The sequence below is a fragment of the Colias croceus genome, chromosome 17 (genome assembly GCF_905220415.1).
Source record: "Colias croceus chromosome 17, ilColCroc2.1".
Lineage (NCBI taxonomy): Eukaryota > Metazoa > Arthropoda > Insecta > Lepidoptera > Pieridae > Colias > Colias croceus.
Genome location: NC_059553.1, coordinates 8,684,315 through 8,691,526, shown reverse-complemented (window position 1 = coordinate 8,691,526; position 7,212 = coordinate 8,684,315).

Here is a 7,212-nt window from a genome sequence, read left to right as displayed (position 1 = left end):
TCTGTGCCTATGTGTTTAATATTTCTCTTTATATAAAGTAGTTGGTAAAACCTACCTAAATATTAGAAAACAATGTAATTTTCATTAATTTCTCTCTCTCTTTCCTTCCTTCTCTTCTGAAAAATAATGTCAAATAAAAATTAATACATACCTGCAATGAATATACCTAAGTAATTATAATCAATTTACGTTAAAATAAAATATTATTTATAATTCTCAGAGAATTTCCTGTTCATGTATCATTTAAATACCTAAAGATGATTTGTTCATGATTACGACCTATTGTTATTGAAATGAAATGAAATGAAATGAAAATTTATTTGTTTGAATTGTGGTTACAAAGTCCTTACAATAAATTTCATGTCCGCACAATTCGCCAAGAAATTGGCATACAAATATTTATATTATGCTTATTTAATTTTATAATTAAACTAATTAACGTAAATTACTTATTATTTAAACAATATATTATTTACATTAGTTCATTAGATCATTTTAAATTATACCTAGTATAGCAATATCACAATTTTATTTATTACAAGTTGATTATTATTATTATTTTTTTTTTACTACAAATCAATTAAATTTATACAAATAATTACAATATTATGTCATTATTTTGATTTTTGAAAAAATTCTTTTAAGTCATAATAACATTTTTCAATTAGCCAGGCTTTTAAACGCTTTTTAAAAATATTAAATGGCAAGTCCCTCAAAGATTTGGGAATTTCGTTGAATATATGTATACACATAACAGATGCATTTTTTTGGTATAAGGCCGTACGGCATTTAGGCATCAGCAGCCTTGTAGGGTCTCTATTGCCAAGTTGATATCCTTCTTTTGCAGATCTAAACAAATCCTTATGCTTCTTAGCAAAAATACAAGATTCTAGGATGTACAAACCAGTTAATGTTAATAGTTTGCATTTTTTGAAGAGTGGTCGGCAAGAGTCCATTGGGGACGCATTACAGAGAGCCCTAACACATTTCTTTTGTCCAATAAAGACACCCTTTACATTCGTTGAGTTTCCCCAAAACAGTATACCATATCTTAGCACGGACGCAACGTAAGCATGATATGCTGTCAGGGCAGCTTCATACGAAATCGTTTTTTTTAGTTTTCTTAGGGCAAATACGAACTGGTTAATTTTAGTACAGATTATTTCACAGTGTAACTTCCAGTTTAAATGCTCGTCAATTAGTACCCCGAGAAACTTTGTACTATCTACTTGCTTTATTTGTTTGTCATTGTATTCTAGATTTATGCTAATTTTATTTGTCTGATAATTAGAAAATTGTATAAATTTTGTTTTCGTCATATTGGGTGTCAAATCATTACTCTCAAGCCATGTCATAATAGAATTTAATGTATTGTTCAATGTCATGTTAAAGTCAGAATCTTTTTGATTGTCAGGAATTGTCAAACATATGTCATCAGCAAATAATGCACAATTATAATTCGTCACGTTTGGTAAATCATTAATATAAATTAGAAATAGTAAAGGTCCTAACATGCTTCCTTGTGGTACACCACACGTATTATACTCATAAGCTGATTTATACTGCGTCATTTCATGTTTTTGATTTAAATTTGAGATTTCTACACACTGTTTTCTTCCGGATAAGTAACTCTTGATTAAGTCATAGGCAATGCCTCTGATTCCATATTGTTCGCACTTATTCAATAATATGTCATGGTTAACCACATCGAATGCCTTTGTCAAATCAAAAAATATTGATATTACAGACGTCTTTTTATCAATGCTCTCAGTTATACTTTTTAACACGGAAAATATAGACATCTCTGTGGATTTGTTTTTTTGGAAACCACTTTGTTGTGAACTTATAACATTATTTTTTAGAAAGAACGTTGATAATCTTTTGTATATAGCCTTTTCAAAGATTTTTGCAAATATAGAAATTAAAGTAATGGGGCGATAATTGTTAATCTCGCTCCGATTTCCTCTTTTGTGTAAGGGTCTTATCACTGATAGCTTCAGCATTTCTGGAAATATACCTTGATCGAAACATTTATTTAAAATATTTTCCAGAACATGTGCTATATACTCTTTACATTCCTTGAGTATAGTAGTACAGATAGAGTCATAGCCAACAGCTCTTGTATTTTTGAGTGACTGAATAATATTTAAGATTTCTGTTATGGAAGTAGGAGCAATAAAGATACTTTTACTGACTGGGTTGATATTATTTTTATAATTTTTATTCATAGGTCCTGTACTTGAGTTGATTTTATTTTTAGTAATATTTATAAAATAGTCATTAAATTTATTAGCAATAATCATAGGTTCATTCATGTCAATATTATCTATATTAAGTTTGTCAATGCATGTTTTCAGTATATTATTATTACTATTATTTTTTATTACATCCCAGGTAGCTTTTATTTTATTATTCGAAAGTTTAATATATTTCTCATTCAATGTTCTTTTAGAATAGTCTATACAGTTTTTTAAAATCTTGCAGTATTTCCTATACTTCATTTTAATTTCCTGAGCTTTGTTTTTATAATATTGAAATCTAAGTTGTCTTTTTGTAGAACTAGCTGTTTTGATACCTTTAGTTGCCCATTTTACTTTTGTTGAACCGCATTTTATAATTTTTTTACTTACAGGGAAGCAAAGGTCGTATAAAAGGCAGAACCATTGATGGAAGTTATTGAACGCTTTATTGGCGTTAGGTTCAGTAAAAACATCGCTCCATTTTAAACAGCTTAGATATTTGTTGAATTTTTTAATATTTTCATGTGAATAGTCACGATTTTTTATGAAAAAGTATTCTTTTGTTTTTGTACAGTTGTTAGTTTTAAATTGCATAATTTGACATGTGTCGTGGTCGGATAAAAATAGCTTTAACGTTTTGCCTTCTGCACTATTTATTGTACTTGCTATAATGTCAATACATGAATTTTGTCTTGTCGGTTCGTTTATGTGTATTTTAATGTTATAATTGTTCAGTAAATTTTTGAGTTCAAAGGATCTATTATTATTTTTAGAATTTGCAATAATTATCAATCCTCTAACATAAAAATAAAAATACAATAGTATGCAAATAACTTTTAATACATAACTACATCTGTAAAAAACAATTGTATAATCTGTAATAAACAAACATAATAAATCACGATTTTTGGGTTGAATATCAAAGTGCAGAATTTTGACTGGTGCTATAAAATTTGTGGATCTAATAAATCGCTTCCTATTTTTCAATCGTTTCAGTAGCTCGGAATTCATCACTCCTCTTTTACAGAAAACGTAAACACATTTTTTACAAGGATTACCTAAATTGTGTCTTTGATAAAGCTCAAACAAATTCTATCAGGAATGGGGTTCGTGTCATCTGAATTTAGGGATGTATGTACTTAAGCCTTTGCCTAAAGCAAAAAAAAATAATAAAAAAAAAATGTAATCTATGTGACTGTACCAAAAGTATTGACGCATTCTGTTTGGGCGCAGCGTAATGATAGGGTTGCCCTAAGCAGTTACCCACTTACAAGCACTTAACATGTCATTACGATTTACTGAGACAAATTACGGCTTCATATATCTTTGAGAAATATTTATTATGATTTCATGTCAAAGCTGAAAACGGAATTACCAATGACAACCATTAAATTGTCTAAAAGGATAAACAATTTTCTATTAAACAATTTTTCATTTTATGTTTATTCTTTAATTCTTTTGTACGCAAACTGAATTTGAATTGGTTTGGAATCGGTAGATGCCACATAGAAAATGTCATGACTCATGATACAACTTACAAGCTTAGTCAAAATAATATTCTATAAGTACCTACAGTTACTGATGCAAATACTTAAAACTTTAACGCGGAAGTGGTCAAATACATTAAAAACTTCCAACTTCATTTTATTTAACACTTACCTGCCTTTTCAAGATTTAAGTATTTTCAGATTTCTTTTGTAATACTTTTTACTATACTACATATACAAATAAATATTCCTACTTAGTTTCTGTGATCTGTGTTCCTACTCGTCCAGTAGGTATGTAGCTATTGTATCGAAACGTCCCAAGCTTCGAATTACAATTTACTGTGAAAAATACGTTGAAAGAGTCCTTGTCTCTTACATAGTATTTCAAATTTACAGGAAAAAGCACAACCAATCTTCCAGACGTTACAGTCTATTACCGAAACTCAACGCACATCACTATATCGACGTCCCCCGCGAATAATCCGGTAATGACCTATTACGGGGTTCTTCATGTTATGCGTTTTTCGGCATCTAGAAGTTAAAATACACCATGTAATTTTTTTTCAGAATTTTTCTATCTTTATTTACGAAGATATGAAAAACTACGCGTATATTCCATAAAATAACATTAAAATGTATTTTAAACGAATAATATGGTTTTAGAAATTTACGAAAAATAATATCAATATGATTTGACAGTAAACATTGTTACGATATTATTCAGGTAAATAGTTTTCTACATTATTTAAGTAAGTGCTAGTACAGGCTTATTCGGGGTTTTATTAAGAAATCGATTTCCAGTTACATTCATTATGGAGTGCAAGTATGCAAGGTATTTTTTAAACACTCTTTCTATTACTGAGCAAATGATTTACACGGCCTTAGAAAAAATTAAAAGAGATGAAAGTTTGATAGATAAACGAGGCAGGCATCAGAATAGACCACATCGAAACCTTCATCTTCATCTTCATTAGATGCTGGTCGTCCGACTCAGGTTCTACCTGCTGCCCAAAATAAGCCCCCATCAGTATGGCTTCATGCCACAGAGGAGCACCGAGGACGCCCTCTATAGACTAGTGAGCCACATCAGAAATAAGAGGGAGGAGAAGCAGATTTCTGTTGTGGTATCTCTGGACATAGAGGGAGCCTTCGACAGCGCCTGGAGGCCAGCCAGGTGCTAACCAGGTGCGGTTAAAGTTGGGTGTCCGGGGAACGTAAGGCGGGTGTTCAGCAGCAACCTGAGTGGAAGAGGTGTGAAAGTTAGGTATGCAGGTGTGGAAGTGACTAGAGAGACCAACAAGGGGTGCGTGCAGGGTTCCATAGGTGGGCCGCTCCTGTGAGACCTCTTGCTGGATCCTCTGCTATGGATGTTAGAGGAGATGGATGTGTTTTGTCAGGCTTTTGCCGACGACATTGTGCTAGTGTTTGATGGAGATACTGCTTTAGAAGTAGAGACGAAGGCGAACTGCACATTGAGGAAAATTGACGAATAGGGTGTCAGAAATAAACTAAAATTCGCGCCACACAAGACATGTGCCCTGTTCTCGACACGAAAATTAAAATTTGACAGGCCACGACTTGTAATGGGGACATCCAATATTTCGAAAGTATTAAGATACTGGGCCTTACTATTATTGGGGCTTTTCAACACCCATGTCGGAAGCGTTTGCAAAAAGGCCGTTATAAGCTATTAGCAAGAGCAGCTAGAGTAAGTTGGGGGCTTAACCCCCAAATAGTTAAGACTCTATATATCGCAGTTATAGAACCGACTATCTTGTATGCATCAGCATCGTGGGCACCCACAGCGGAAAAGATGGGGGTACATAAGAGGCTTAACATCGTTCAACGGGTTTTGCCCAGAAGATCTGCAGAGCATATCGGACTGTCTCCCTGAACTCTGCGATGCTGTTGGCTGGGATTCTCCCTCTTGATCTCAGAATACTCGAAGCTGCGAGGCTTTATGAGATCAAGAGGGGTGTGTCGCACCCGGCGGTGTTGAGGGACAGGGAGGTGGAACGAATGGCACCCGCGATTGAGGACCCACATCCGGCAGAGCAGGTAGAGCTGGGGTTCGGCTTGATAGATGAGGACACCTATGCCAATGTGGTTAACAGCCACGTCCACAGGGTCTATACGGACGGCAGCAAGATTTAGGGTCGAGTCGGAGCCGCCCTTTCCGTATGGAAAGGTGAGGCCGTGACAAAGGCCATTTAGCTTGCGTTGCCACCGTATTGTACCGTCTATCAGGCTGAGCTCCTAGCGCTCAGAAGAGCAGTAGACATAGCCTGCAAGAGTAGAGCGGCAAAGGTCAGTGTCCTCAGCGACTCCAGGCGGTTACCCTGAGTTCCCCTCATCCCCTGGCTATGCAAACAGGGGCGGCCCTCCGAAAAGCTGCATTGCAGAGGCGGGAGGTCTCCCTGTTTTGGATTAAGGCGCACGCAGGGCTTAAGGGGAACGAACGGGCAGACAAGTTAGCCAAGGAGGCCGCTCTGGGGTTGAGGAGGAAACCGGATTACGAACTGTGTCCTGTTTCATTCGTCAAGCGTATTTTGAGACAGGATACGATCAGCGAATGGGATAGGAGATACGATGTAGGAGGAACGGCCGGAGTCACGAAGCTCTTTTTCCCAAGCGCTGCTGCTGCATACAAGGCAGTCGGGAAAATAGACATCACACACCACACCACACAAGTACTGACTGGTCACGGCGGATTCGCCTTCTGTGAGATTCTGATTAATTTTTTAACTGTAATAGGACCATAGTATAATTTTCATGATTGTGTAATCATGTGTAATAGTCGTGTTTTCAGTGCAGTGTCTATTTTTTATGATAATAATAATTAATAACTATCGTGTTTTGTGAAACAATCCAAAGTTGTTTCATTTACTAAAATGTCCTGTATTTCATAAAATATACTATAATAATCATCAAATAATACTTAAGTAAACTATTCGAATAAACAGTAATGGTTATAACAATAAAATGTACGTTACTGTTAAACAATCGAATAACCTAATAATAGATTTTTACAAATGTTCAGTATACAAAACTAATAACACGAATATTAGCGCAACAAGATTTTACTGTTGCCGTCGAAAATATAAATTTACACGAACAATATCGTAAGTGACATTACTGACCAGAGCTTGACCTACACTAGTATAGTAAAATGCATCCAGCTAAATTATAACGAAGCCTTTGGGACTACTTAAATTTTGTTGAAATAACCAGATAGCTGAAAAAATTAGCTTCCATATGAGATATTAAAAGTCTCTGATACTTGTTGTATAATGGAGTTATTAAGGAAAAATGGTTTTTTATTTTTCCTGAACATTTACACTTTTACGATTACCGGATTATTCGCGGGGGGCATCGATATGTTCCTAGAACCATGAGTCCCTTTGTAGGTCACGGTGCTTGCGGTAGACGATAACATTACCCGTATTTGGTACTAGTGATGTAATTATAAATACGATAAAATGATT